This window comes from Patagioenas fasciata, chromosome 1 (genome assembly GCF_037038585.1).
Source record: "Patagioenas fasciata isolate bPatFas1 chromosome 1, bPatFas1.hap1, whole genome shotgun sequence".
Lineage (NCBI taxonomy): Eukaryota > Metazoa > Chordata > Aves > Columbiformes > Columbidae > Patagioenas > Patagioenas fasciata.
In genome coordinates this window covers 50,365,001-50,378,884 of record NC_092520.1, presented here as the reverse complement: position 1 = coordinate 50,378,884, position 13,884 = coordinate 50,365,001, and positions in this window count along the sequence as shown.

The following is a 13,884-nucleotide window of genomic DNA, read 5'->3' as shown; positions in this document are numbered from 1 at the left end:
TTTTCTAAGCAATTGCCCACAGGTGTGAGGTAGCTGGGAATGGGGGCATGGATGGGACAGACCTTGACTGACATCCAAACTGATCAATAAAAATATTCCATCCCATTAGCATCATGTTTCATATTTAAGGAGGGTGGGAATTTTCTGGCTAGGGGGGAGGGAGATAAAGACGGAGACCCATTTTGGTTTCTGCTCCGTGTCAGTGGAATTCCATTTGGGAGTTCTTTTAGTTTGGCCTTTGGCCTCTGGGTCTTTTTGCCTTTTTTTCTCTCTCTCCCCAGGATCAGCTGTTCAGGACCAGTGTGCTCTCCTTCTGCCTGGGACTGACAGCTTGGCACAGATGGAGTTACTGATGAATTGCATTGAATATCTTTTACTTTATGTTCTATTTTCCATGTTATATATATTAGTAGTAGTGGTGGTACACTAGTATTATTTTGTTATTTTAGTGAACTGTGTTAATCTCAATTAATGAGTTTTCATGAGGGAACTTTCTATTATTTCCCCTATTTGGGGGTGGGGGGACAGGGAGTGACTGAGCGGCTATCACGGTTTCGAATTTCTAGCCAGGTTAAACCATGACCAAGGTTCATCTGCTGACAGAGGAGTGAACAAGGATTTAAAGCTAAGACAGGAAAATAGAAAAGGAAAACTCTAAAGCCAAAATAATGTTCATACCATGAAAGCTATGTGAAACAATCTACCAAGAGCTTAAAAAAAGATGATAGAGAACCGATGAAGGGATTTACTAATGGCGATAGAGAAGATCTTCTTGTACAAACGGCTTGAAAGAACAAAATAGTTTTTCTTTGATGAAGAAGGGAAGTTGTGAAAGCATAATATGAAGGATACGTAATATTCAATGAGATAGAGAAAATAAACAGGGACTCTTTTTCACTCTCTTTAATAAAATTTTTGAAGCATTTGAAAGCTAAAGATGGTGAAAAATTGAATTTTCTGTCAGTAAGCTACATAAAGTTTGCAGTTCCCTGACAAAAATGTAACTTTATGAAGGAAAATGAATTCCATAGGATTAAACTGATTTTAGCTAAATGTGAATAGAAATTATGAGTGGAATTCCAGTTCAAATTTAGACATTGAAACTGAAGTATCTGTATGAAAGTGTCTAAATGTGAGGGATGAGTCTAAGCTTCCATGGTAGTAAATGAAGATATGGAATATAAACCCATTGCCTAAACATGAACATTGTCTGTCATTTGAGATACTTCACCTTTTTTTAACCTCTGTCCAAGAGTGGCAAAGGTCTTGAGTAAGTTCTGTGTTATTTCTACTAAGTTCATGTCCTTTTTCAAGGGCTTACCAGTTACTAGATTCCAATGCTTAGAGAGCATTCAGCTGATCAGTTTTAAGTGTTCACCCTAAGGTAAAGTGAGGAACTCTAGATTATATTGGACTAATTTGACTTCTTTGTCAACACTGGAAGCTTTTGTCAGTACCTCACATTTAGATGCCTACCTTGCAGACATCTAAGTGTAGGTATTTAAAACAAGAGTTGATTTTCACCCCACTGCCTTTGATCTACCCTCAGTTAACTACAAGTCAGGTCACTTGGAAAGTAAGTAGGACTCTTGGGCTAGTGGATCCTGAGAACATCTTAGGTTACTGAGAAGTCAATTTATGAGAAAACAGAACTCTAAGAGATTCTAGAAATCTCAGGTGCTAGGTTCTCCAGCTCTTGAATAGTAGCTTATAGTTCTGTATCAAGGGCAGTTTTGATTATCCCAGAGGAAGGATTTTTAGTATTTCTCAACTGACATTTGAGGTTCCTAAGTCCTAACTTAATTTCCTAACAACTAAGGTTGTTACAGAAGCTTTGCGAACACAAGCTACTTAATATGGAGCTTGTAAACATTTCAGAAAATAAAATAAAAGTTTTCCACTTGTAATTTTTATGGATTTTATTTTGGTTTGGCTGTCATCCTTTTTTTTTTTTTTTTTTTTTGTGGGAGTGAGGGTAGACTCTCCACCACTTGAGAACTTACGCATTTCAATAGGTTAATTTTTCAGAGGATTCATTAACATGCATTTTTTAATGTTTATAGTTAAATAACAATTAGAATGTAACATGATCCTACTCTACATACCAGTAAATTCTGCACAGAATCTTATGATCTGATTTTAGGTATAAGCTTTTAAAACTGTAATTGATCTACTGTTTCTAATCTAGATTAATTTCATGTGTTCTTTTACTATATAAGAAAAACAATATCAGTAACTCTATTCTCCCAATGTGATGCTTATTGCATAAATTAAGAAAGAGTATACTTAAATTATCTGCTATAGATTTATTTCCTCACAGACAAATGTACTGAACCTGAAACAGTAATAACAAAAACAAAACAAAACAAAACAAAACAAAACAACAAAACCCACTTTGGATCTTTTATTTAGACAAAAGAACTTTTAATCTACTAAAAACTGAAACAAGAGGAAACAGCAGTAGGAAATTTGTTTGCCAACAAATGCATTAAAAATTATGAATTTGGTCCAGAATGTCCAAAAGTAAATAGGAGTTTACCACTCACATTAAGCACCTGGGGAAAAAAAATCTAAATCTAATAAAAACCCTTGACAAATACCAGTCTTGATAACAAGCAAGATGCCCATAAGCTGGACATTTCATATTAATGTCTTGTAAAAACTCCTGTGTTGAATTTATTAACACCACAATTAAGAACTATAGTGTCAGCAAATTTCACCACATTCTGTTCTGGTCTATTGGGTTCATTCACTCGTTGTTTGACAATAATACAGAGAAACAATCTTTCTCAGTGAAGACTCAACCAATTCAATAGCATTCAACTATACAATAATACTGACAACAAGAAAATAAAAGCTATAGTTCTTTTTATCTTTATTCTGTAGTAAAAAGGACATACCTTCATCAGAAAATGCTTGAAGCTAATCCAAGATCTAATCTAGCTCTACCATAATTAGATGGATCTCAGAATTTTCAGTGTATAAATACCTATGAGGCACTGCCATAATTTATTGTCCCCTCCTCTAAGTTTCCAGGCAGAGGCAAAGCTATTTTTAAAATTTTGCAAAACATCTGTTTTGCCATGATTAAACAGGGTACTAAGATAAAAAACAGAAGGAATGGATATTGTTTCAAAAAGATTCTCTAAACATGACAGCCTCCAGATGTATAAAGCAGAGCTATATATAAACAATACAAAGATACAGTTCTAATTCCTGTGAAATTATTGATTGTTAAGCATTTGGATAGTGTTTTAAATTTAACTTTTTTCTTCTTCTAAATGTATATTGTGTCACTGTTTCAATATCATTGCACTGCACTGAATGAACAACTGAATTGAACAACAAAAAATTAATCCATCCTTCCTCCCCTCTGGGGTGTTTCATAGATTAATACTTTTCATTTGCACAAACTTTGAAATGTGTCAGACTTCATTACAGGCATTTAATATTATCATTCCCATATTAGACTAGAGATGAGAGACAGAAAAGCTGTATATACTGGGAATTTGTCTTCTTAACAAGGCATTTTTGATCTATGAAAAAAGTAAGACTCACAGCTGCTACAGACCAGAAATCTACTTTCTTTTGCAGAAGTTAGTACATGTCACAATCTCTACCAAACTAGCATAGATTTATGTTAGACTATAATATATTCTCCAGATCTATCAGAACTTGGAACTAAGAAATTTTCCTTAGAATATAATTTAATTAAAAAAATATTATTCTGTGATAATTCGCGTCAAAAGACCTGTTTATCCTCAGTTCTTCTCTGGTTTTGGTTGTTTGGTTGTTGTTGTTGTTTTTCTAAATATAGTTTAAACTTTTGAGGCATACAACATTATCCTGCCAAAAATTCTACTGTATCATCAATCCCTCAAGTAGTCTTTTAGTCCTGTTTTCTATATGCCTTCCACCACAGAGGAATTCATTTTTTTTTTCTTTTTTTAGCTTGATCCATACAGAAAATGTCTCTTTCAAGAGGCTGTTTGAAGACTTGACAAGGTTAGCTGAGAATTTCCAAGAATTTTGTTTAAGTTTTCACTAAGTGTACCATAAGATCATTTTCTCCAAATGCTAAAATATCTTGAAGAGGCTCTAAATGAGTTCTACATTGCTGTTTCTTTGTTTACTTAGAAATAATGTCATTCTTAGTATAATATCTGTATTTTATTTTTTATATATATGTATAAAAATTTATATCTGATACCTATATCTAAAGGCATAAAGCTCAGTTTATCTTGCTAAATAAAAGGTCACAGAAAAAGAAAAGAAAAAAGAAAAGAAAAGAAAAGAAGAAAAGACAAGAAAAGACAAGAAAAGACAAGAAAAGACAAGAAAAGACAAGAAAAGACAAGAAAAGACAAGACAAGACAAGACAGAAAAGAAAAGAAAAGAAAAGAAAAGAAAAGAAAAGAAAAGAAAAGAAAAGAAAAGAAAAGAAAAGAAAAGAAAAGAAAAGAAAAGAAAAGAAAAGAAAAGAAAAGAAAAGAAAAGAAAAGAAAAGAAAAAAGAAAAGAAAAAAGAAAAGAGAACACAAACAAACAAAAAGCTCCACACATTATGAACAGCTTATCTCTTGTGTCTCCTGAATTCCCATTTACTTCACTGCAGCTTCTTCCCAAATCAAGCCCAGGTATGGTTCTGGGGGCAGATCACTGCAGTCACTTCCCAAAAAGCTAATACAGGTAAAATTATTTGGGGTTTCTTTCCATCTTTTTTTCACACCTCTTTTACAAATAATTTTGCCTTTAAATAATAAAGGTAAATAAAAACAAAACAAACCCAAAACAAACATATTGCAGGTGCATTTTTAGAATTTTAAGAGTAACTCTTACCTGTTTTCTTTTGCAGGTTTAGAATACACGCAGATATTACTCTTTTCAAAGGTCAGACAAAGTTCAGGAGAGATATTTGTTTTTAGAATAAACAAGCCCATCCTTTATCTTAAAAGTCGTAGCTTTCAGTGATTCATGAAGGCTTTTTATGATGTTCTGTCTGTTTTATACCTCTTATATATTCAGTTGAGAAAACCAAGAATTGCTATAGGGTGATCTATTAGAAGTGTAGGAGTGGAGATGCTGCTTCTCATCTTGTGGCTAAGCTTTGGATGGCTAACTTGAGTGAGATGAAACTTGTGAGTAAGAAAAAAAAAAAAAAAAATTGTTCATTGAGTTGAATATTATCCTGAAAACCTACCTAATGTCTTGCCAAAAACTCCCTTTTATTGTCTATACTGTAATAAATCAATAAAGAAGAAGGAATTCACATATCATTCAAAGTCTGAAACCTAGTTTTTTACCAGTATTGCTTGTTCAAGCCACATGCTTCTTTAACATAGCTTTTATAGTAAATTGAATATCCTTACTTCTTTCCATGTGTTTGTAAGCAGATTTCCTTCTGCGTTTCAAGCAAAACATTAGAACTGCTCATACTGAGCTCTGAGAGTGCCTCAGGAACATTTAGAAGTCTTCAGTGGAGAGTCAAATGAACAAAGTTTTGCAGGGAAAAATACAAGAAACAGCATTAAAAACCCAAGAAGTGACTGATGTTATTAAAGCTGGCATAGCACTTAATTAATCTGTAGCCATCTGCTTCTTTATTATTGTTTCCTCCATAAATTACAAACAAAATAAAGCCCAATGAAATAAAGTTATTCTATGGATCCTGAGCATTATACTGCTGCCTTTGTAAAGACAGATTAACTACAATGGGAAAATCGGTACAATTTCTCCCTTGAGATGGATTAATTAATCTGGATCCTTATAGGGATGCTTTTTAGAATTAAAATAGTGTTAAAATGGTTCAGTTTCATTCACTTTTAAATGAGTGTAACCACTTACATATTTCTTTTCAATACTTCAAATTGCACCTTCGATATCATGAGCTAACGTCCTTGTACATCCTCAAGTAGAAAAGCTCACTCAAAGTAAAATATTAATTACAAAAGTATATGCCTAAAGAGCCTAGGCTACTGGCCAAGCAATTTCTTTGACTTGCTAATAGCTGAAACGCAGGAGTACTTAGCCTGCCCAAGGGTTTGTGGCATATGTGTGCCTCACAGAGAGCTAAATCATCACCATGCCCACAAGTAGATGGACAAGGAAATGCTGTAGCAGGGAAGAGAGAAATGGGAAAGAGGATTTGTCAAAAAAAAAAAGACATGATAGTAGGGAAAGTGTGGTAGCTGGCTTGAGTCTTTCCTACACCACTCTCTTGATTTGGGCACTGCCAAAGCTAGTCACGACATGTGGTCATTCTCTACTAATTTAAAAAAAGAATAAAAGGAAAATCAAAGAGGGATATATATTGCATGGGAAATTAAACATTTGGTAGGACATTGCAGTAAAGAATAAAACAACTGTGGAAAATACAGAAACAAAGAAAGAAAACCTTCAGGGAATTAAGAAAATTTTAAAAAGTTATTAAAAGTCTTGAAGAAAGCTTCACCCTAATAATAACGGTTAGGAGCTATTGCTCTACTAATTCTGAGGAAAGGAGACATGCGATCTTGCCAAAAATCCATAAAGGAGAACTATGAAGGTGGTAATACATTATTTTATTTTATTAGCAAGAATAAAAGAAAAAATAATGTTTAGAGGAAGCAGTAGGAGACATTCATTTGATATTAAAGGAAAAACTAATCTGAAATCAAGTTTTTAATGAAATATGCTGAAGATGAAAGTAGGATTCATACTATCACAGAGAATATTCAAGGTTAACATGTCTCAGATGTATAACTCAGGCATAATTTGAAGATTTTTGTCATAGTGAACAGTATTCCTGAAGGCTTAATATCAGTTTTTTTCAGTGGTTACTGCCTCTACAGCTTCCGCCTCCAAAGACGTAATCATGGTCTAATCTAAAAGATTCTGTAATATGCTCACTTACACTGATGTTACCCTTTTTTTATTAGAAAGTCACTATATGTTGTTTGTGTTGTAGATCTCATTTCAGTAATAAAATTAAGAGTTTAATTGTAGTCTGTGCAATTGCAGTCTACGGACTGAAGGCCATAGACTTCTATAAAATATCAAAGGCTTCACTGAATAAGAATCTGCTCACTCTCCCTAACAAGTTTTTCTCAAAATGTGGTACTATTTTTTCACCTATTTTATACCAACATGGTTAGATTGGCATGCCTGAAATACTTTGAAAGAAAGAGGGTTAAATAATTATTGATAATAAATACAGTAAATATACATAGTCTTTTCAGCATGATTAGTGGTATGCTGCCACACCACAGTAGGATTAAGGATTACTCAGTCTTTTAATGTTTATCATCAAGTGATTCACTTAACACTAGAATTTGATGTATTTAGTAAGAATATATTCAGAATATTAAGCAAAACCTTGGGATTTTAGTTGTACTTAGTTCACTAAAATTATCATAGAAGCATTTTATTTTAAGGATCTCTGAGGAAAATGAGGAATTAGATCTGTTTGATTATAACAGTTTCCCTGAACAACTTTCTGTCTCCTTTCCCTCAACACAAGACCTTAAATCCCATTAATATCAGAGCTTTCATGGTGGATAGGAGTGGTGCTCTCTATTATGCCCTCAGGATAGTGCTCTACTATATATTACATCAGTTGTTAGTTTCAGAATTAAGCAACTTTCAGTTGTGTTAGCACATGTAAGTTGTTAACAACATAGAAATAAGTATGATTAAATAATGGCATATTTGTTCTCCCACGTCACTTGCTTAGATCTGAATTCCTTAAAAAAAAAGTAAATATGGAAATTTACTGTTCAGGTCTCTTTATTCTCATTTTTAAATCCTCTCCCTTTTTAAAAGAAAAACGCCTAAATAAGTCCTGTATATTTGTATAAATGTATGTGTGTATATAAAGTAAAACATATTTAGCATATGCAAAGGCATTTTATTTCATCATCCATTCTGGATTGTGAGAAAAAGTGCACTGATGATTAAGGTGCATATAAAACTACGAGCTTTTAGTGGTGTGCTCCACTGAAATAAATGTAAAGACTTCATCCGCCATAACAAGCATGGCTGATAAACAGAAGTAATAAAGACACAAATTGTAAGTCCTTGAACCTTTACTTTATAAAATAGTTGTGCCTTCTAAGGTCGTACCTTATAATTCTGATTGTTAGACTGTAACTATGAAGTAAAAGAAGGAAGATGTGAGCTCGAGTTCAAGAATTGTGAAGGATTCCAATGACTTGATAAATGCAATAGATTAATAATGTGACAGTCCACATTAGTAGCATTTGACATGATTATATGGAATGGAACAATAAATACTGAATATACTAAAATGAGTAAAAATAAATGCAAACTGTACTGAAATGAATAATAAATACAAATAGTTTGATTGTTCAGTCTTACATTTTCAGCTCCTTAAAATCTTATAGTCCCTGCATTTTGAATTCTTTACATTCTAATTAATCGCATTTGTGTGGTCTTAAAATTTTTCAGGCTGCTCTCATTACAAAAACTATGTTGAATACAAAAATAAATTTATCTGTTTATGGATGCTGATATAACTAACAAAATATTCTCTAAGTTAAATCCTTTTACCAGAATTTCATGTGTCTGCTACCGCATTCCTTCCTGGCCACAGAAATAGGCCAGAAATTAATCTTGTTGAAAAATTATAGGGCAGAACAGATCTTTCATTTTATGTAAGAAAAAACATGACTGGCTCAGCTGCAGACATTTACATTTTCAGCATGTAAAGATAAATAAGGTGGATCTTTCAAAAGTATCTTCGCTTTTTCCCTAGAAGTACTCTGGTCATTGAAGTTGACTCGATTCTGTAAGGGAAATACCCACACTACATCTTAACAGCAATTATTCAACCCTAACATCATAATTCCTTCTTAATGATACTGCAGATAACCTGATACATAAAAGGTGCATTCTATTTCTGTCCATTTGCCAAAACCAGTAAGTTGCTCTGTGTTTTATAGGTGATCATGATCAAACTGAAATTTCAAATAGAGGTTATTACTAACACTCAGTGTGAGAATTAAAAAGCTCCTTTCATATCTGAACTTCTTAAAGACCTGTCTTGGCTTCCCCACATCTGAGTACAAAAGGCACAGAAGAATCTCTCCAATATCCAGTTTCCCAAAGGTTGATTATTCTTCATTACATAAGGCATTTAAAAACAATCTGTAAAGTCTCACAACATAGCAGTGTTTACTGAGGATGCATCATTAAACAACTTGAGAACTGGCACTGTGCTTCACTGAAATTCTAGAGTTTTTTTGTTCTGTTTTTCAAGCAGCCAGGGTAGTTCACATGTAGTTTAACAAATTCAGATCCATCCTCTACTCCTACCAGCAAAATGTTAATTGATTCCATTAACTGCAGCCAGGACCATAATAATTTTTTCTTTATTCCATTAACTCAGTATTTTTTGTAAATGCAGATTTAAGAGCAGAGATTAGAAGTATTGTAAGCTTTATTAAGTGAAACTGAAGGACATTACGTTGAATTCATTAGTAGCTTGTGTGGCCTGCTCAGAGATGGCTTAGAAAATTTACCTACCCCATGGTGCAGAGCAATATTGTGTGTGTGACATACTGGAGCTGTTCTGGAAAATAAGGTTGTGTTTATGAAATTAAATAATAATTTCTGTGGAAAAGAAAGAACTATGTAAAAATAGACACCTAAATACCTGCAGTCAAGAAGGCAGATCTGTGAACTGTGAACCACTGGATTCCTTCTAGACACCCAGAGCAAGTAGATGGAAGCTGAGAGAAAGGGAAAGCAAGTAATCTGGCCCAATAGGAGAGGATTTATACAATGAAAATTTCTGCTCTAAGATAAGGAATCCCGATTTTCCTCAGTTCAGGGATTTTACTTTTAGATTACCTCTGATCTGGTATACTGATCTGAATACTTATGAGGGGCTGATATGCTTTAGGTACATTGATGGAGATCATTTTCTGGTTTAATTTATTACAATAGGAATTAATGAGATCACTCTGTAATAATAACTGAAGAAGATAGAAGGAGACTTTATAAAATTCTATAGACAAGAGAGTTTCTGGTACTTTATTAATTTTTCTATTTTTTGCAACAAAACATGTAATAAGAAATCAACAAACACTCTTGGGTTTACATTTATGTTATGATTTGTTTGTTCTATTTTCAGAATTGTGGTACAGATGTCAGAAGAATGATGTGACCTCCTTACATTGTTACTATGCAATATTAATTTCTAAGTCTGGTTTTGCTCAACGGCTTCAAAATCATAATATCCAACAACCATAATCATTAGGATCTATCTAGAAGATATTTCTGCTGAATCTAATAACTTTTTAGGCTTTTTCAATTTTTATTTTAAAAATCCTTTATATTTCATATTTTTGCTAGCAAAGGAGTTAGTCAGTGACCAAGTGATGTGCCAATTGTTAAAATATCTGTTGTTCTCTGGAAGATTTTAAGTCTACAAGAAATAATAAATAAGAAATTATCCCATATGAACGGTGCTGTGACTCAAGGAATCAAAAGTGGTTCTTTACAGAACAACTGGCTGACTACAGAATCACAGAATGTTAAGGATTGGAAGGGACCTCAAAAGATCCTCTAGTCCAATCCCCCTGCCAGAGCAGGAACACCTAGATGAGGCTACACAGGAATGTGTCCAGGCGGGTTTTGAATGTCTCCAGAGTAGGAGACTCCACAACCCCCCTGGGCAGCCTGTTCCAGTGCTCTGGCACCCTCACTGAGAAGAAGTTTCTTCTCAAATTAAAGAGGAACCTCTTGTGTTCCAATTTGAACCCATTACCCCTTGTCCTACCATTGGTTGTAAAGGAGAGGAGCCTGGCTCCATCCTTGTGACACTCACCGTTTATGTATTTATAAACATTAATGAGGTCACCCCTCAGTCTCTTCTTCTCCAAGCTAAACAGACCCAGCTCCCTCAGCCTTTCCTCATGCTCCACTCTCTTAATTATCTTTGTTGCCCTGCCCTGGACTCTCTCCAGCAGTTCCCTGTCCTTCCTGAACTGAGGGGCACAGAACTGGACACAATATTCCAGGTGTGGTCTCACCAGGGCAGAGTAGAGGTGAAGGAGAACCTCTCTTGACCTACTAACCACCCCCCTTCTAACACACCCCAGGATACCATTGGTCCTCTTGGCCACAAAGGCACAGTGCTGGCTCATGGTCATCCTGCTATCCACCAAAACCCCCAGGTCCCTTTCCCCTACACTGCTCTCTAATAGGTCATTCCCCAACTTATACTGGAACCTGGGGTTGTTCCTGTCCAGATGCAAGACTCTACACTTGCCCTTGATATATTTCATTAAATTTTTCCCCGCCCAACTCTCCAGCCTGTCCAGGTCTCGCTGGATGGCAGCACAGCCTTCTGGCATGTCAGCCACTCCTCCCAGCTTGGTGTCATCCATAAACTTGCTGATATTACACTCGATGCCCACATCCAAATCATTGATGAACATATTGAATAGTACTGGTCCCAGTACTGACCCTTGAGGCACTCCACTAGATACAGGCCTCCAACTAGACTCCATCCCACTGACCATGACTGTCTGGCTTCTTTCCTTCAGCCAGTTCACAGTCCACCTCACTACCCAATCGTCCAGACTGCACTCCCTCAGTTTAGCTGTAAGGATGCTGTGGGAGACGGTGTCTTACTGAAGTCAAGGTAGACTAATTATGGGTTGACACATCTTCAGTTTGAGGATGTACTAAGAGGACCTATGCATCCATTAAACTCCAGTCATTCTAGATCATCATTTCAGGAACAGAAAACAAAAACAAAAACAAACACAAACAAAACAAAACACAAACAAAAAAACCCAAACACAAACAAGAGAGCTAGCATGCCATTCTGTAAGACGTTTTTCCCTTTGAAATTTAGGAAACATAGTCTACAGTAGGGAAGACAATTTATCCAAAACATCAGTATGTGTCCCACTCTGTTGCTGAGTTTTCCTCTAAATGCTGCATAAACATGGTAAAGCTGCAGCTTGGGGCAGAAGCACAGGAGTAGCACTCTATCACTTGTAGCATCAAGGAGACCATCTATGAAATTTTGTTGTTGTTGTTCATTCTGCTGCCTCTGTCTTCTGTGCATTTTGTAGACTGATCTCCCAGGTGAGATGGTACAGCTGAATTTAAGAGGCATCTGAGATGAATATTGATCAATACATTCTCATCTATGACATGAGAGATCCTTTTACATTAAACTGCTTCTAATGCTTTGGGCTGACATTAATGTTATGCAGAATTTTTAAAGATGATTGCACAATCCTCCACATTCCTTTCTATAATTTATTCACTACCTGGGCTGTTGGTGGGATTTACAAAACCTTTTTTATATGTGTTTGTACTATTTCTAAAAAGTTAGATGCTTTTGGAAACACTTGTTAGGAAGGTTCACCAGAGCCTTAGCAGATAAAATACCAACATAGAAGGACAGCTCACATTATTTCAGTAAGGCAGTGATAAAACATCTGCTTAAATAGAGGTTCCAGCAAGTTTTCAATGCATTATGCAACTGTAATCCAATTTAAGGAAATCCAACCCAATGTAAGAAAAAAAGTGAGGGTATTTTGTGTGTTTGCAGCAAAAGATGTTAGTTATAGAAGTAAGACTTTTCAAAAATTTCCTTAATAGTGATGAAGTAGTGACAAGTATAATAGTAACAATTCCAACAGTGGCAATTTCAGTTGTGACAGAGGGTGAGAGATGAAAACTCTGATTTAGCCTAGAATACTAACAGATTCCTCTGTTTTGGGGGAAAATCACAGGCTTTCTTTCACTGGGAGGAAAGATCTCTGAAGTCTATTTTTCTTCACATACCTTCAAAAAAAAAAAAAAAAAAAAAAAAACCAAACCATCTACATTCTAAATAAAGACAGGAATTTAAAGAGGAATTAACAAAATAGTGGAAAATATCAAACATGCTAGTTTATATACTAAGGAAGTTGCGAAGACTTTATCAAAAAGAAAAAGAAAGAGTCTGCAGGAAGAAACTACACATGAAGCTGTTGCTACTTCAAATCCTTGCTTGCAATATTTCAAATCCTTGCTTGCAATATTTCACAAATACTCAAAATAAGAATGCTCTTCAGTCTGTGGGGTGCAGGGTAATAATCACTGGGGAAATCCTTAGACCAGAAAGAAAGAAGACAAAAACATAGGCAATGACTAGCTGCACAAAATACTGTTTTCTCTTTCCTCTCCCACCCCTTTTCTCTTGATTTCCGAATGTTTTTGAGGCTAAATACAGGTCTGCTACAGAATTACCACTTCAACATAGTTGTTGCACTTCTTTTAAATGATTTCTCAATGTACAGATATGAACTACATATGCTTTTTTTCATGTCACAATTAGAAGAAAGTTTCAGCTAAAAGAAATCCCATCAATTGGAGAACATGACTATGCCCGGAAGGATACAGATAATACAGATAATGTAATCTCTGAACTGAATTATCTCACACATAGTCTCTATTGTGCAAAACGTTAATTTACGATTGTTTGTTTGATTTGGTTAGGTTTGGTTTATTTGTTTATTTTTTTCCTGATTCAGTGGACAGCCTTTTTTCTGCTTTAAAAATGACCTTCTGCAATCAAAAAAGTATACATAAACCTAGGAAAGTATAATCACAAGACTTTTTTATTGATCACAATGCATGGTACCACTTAATAAAAAACAAAACTCTTCCAAGCATATCCACATTTTTACAAGAGAAATGTAATCTTTTTTTCCTTCAGCCAATAACCTTTTAGATTACATGGTTGAAGTTAGACAGATAATAAACACAGGCACACACATCACAGGAAAATAAGCCATGACAAATCTCCAACACAATGCATGTAGCAGTTTGAGGTTTCCACTTTCTAAAAGAATCCAGGCTTTGAGATAGTCCAATTCAG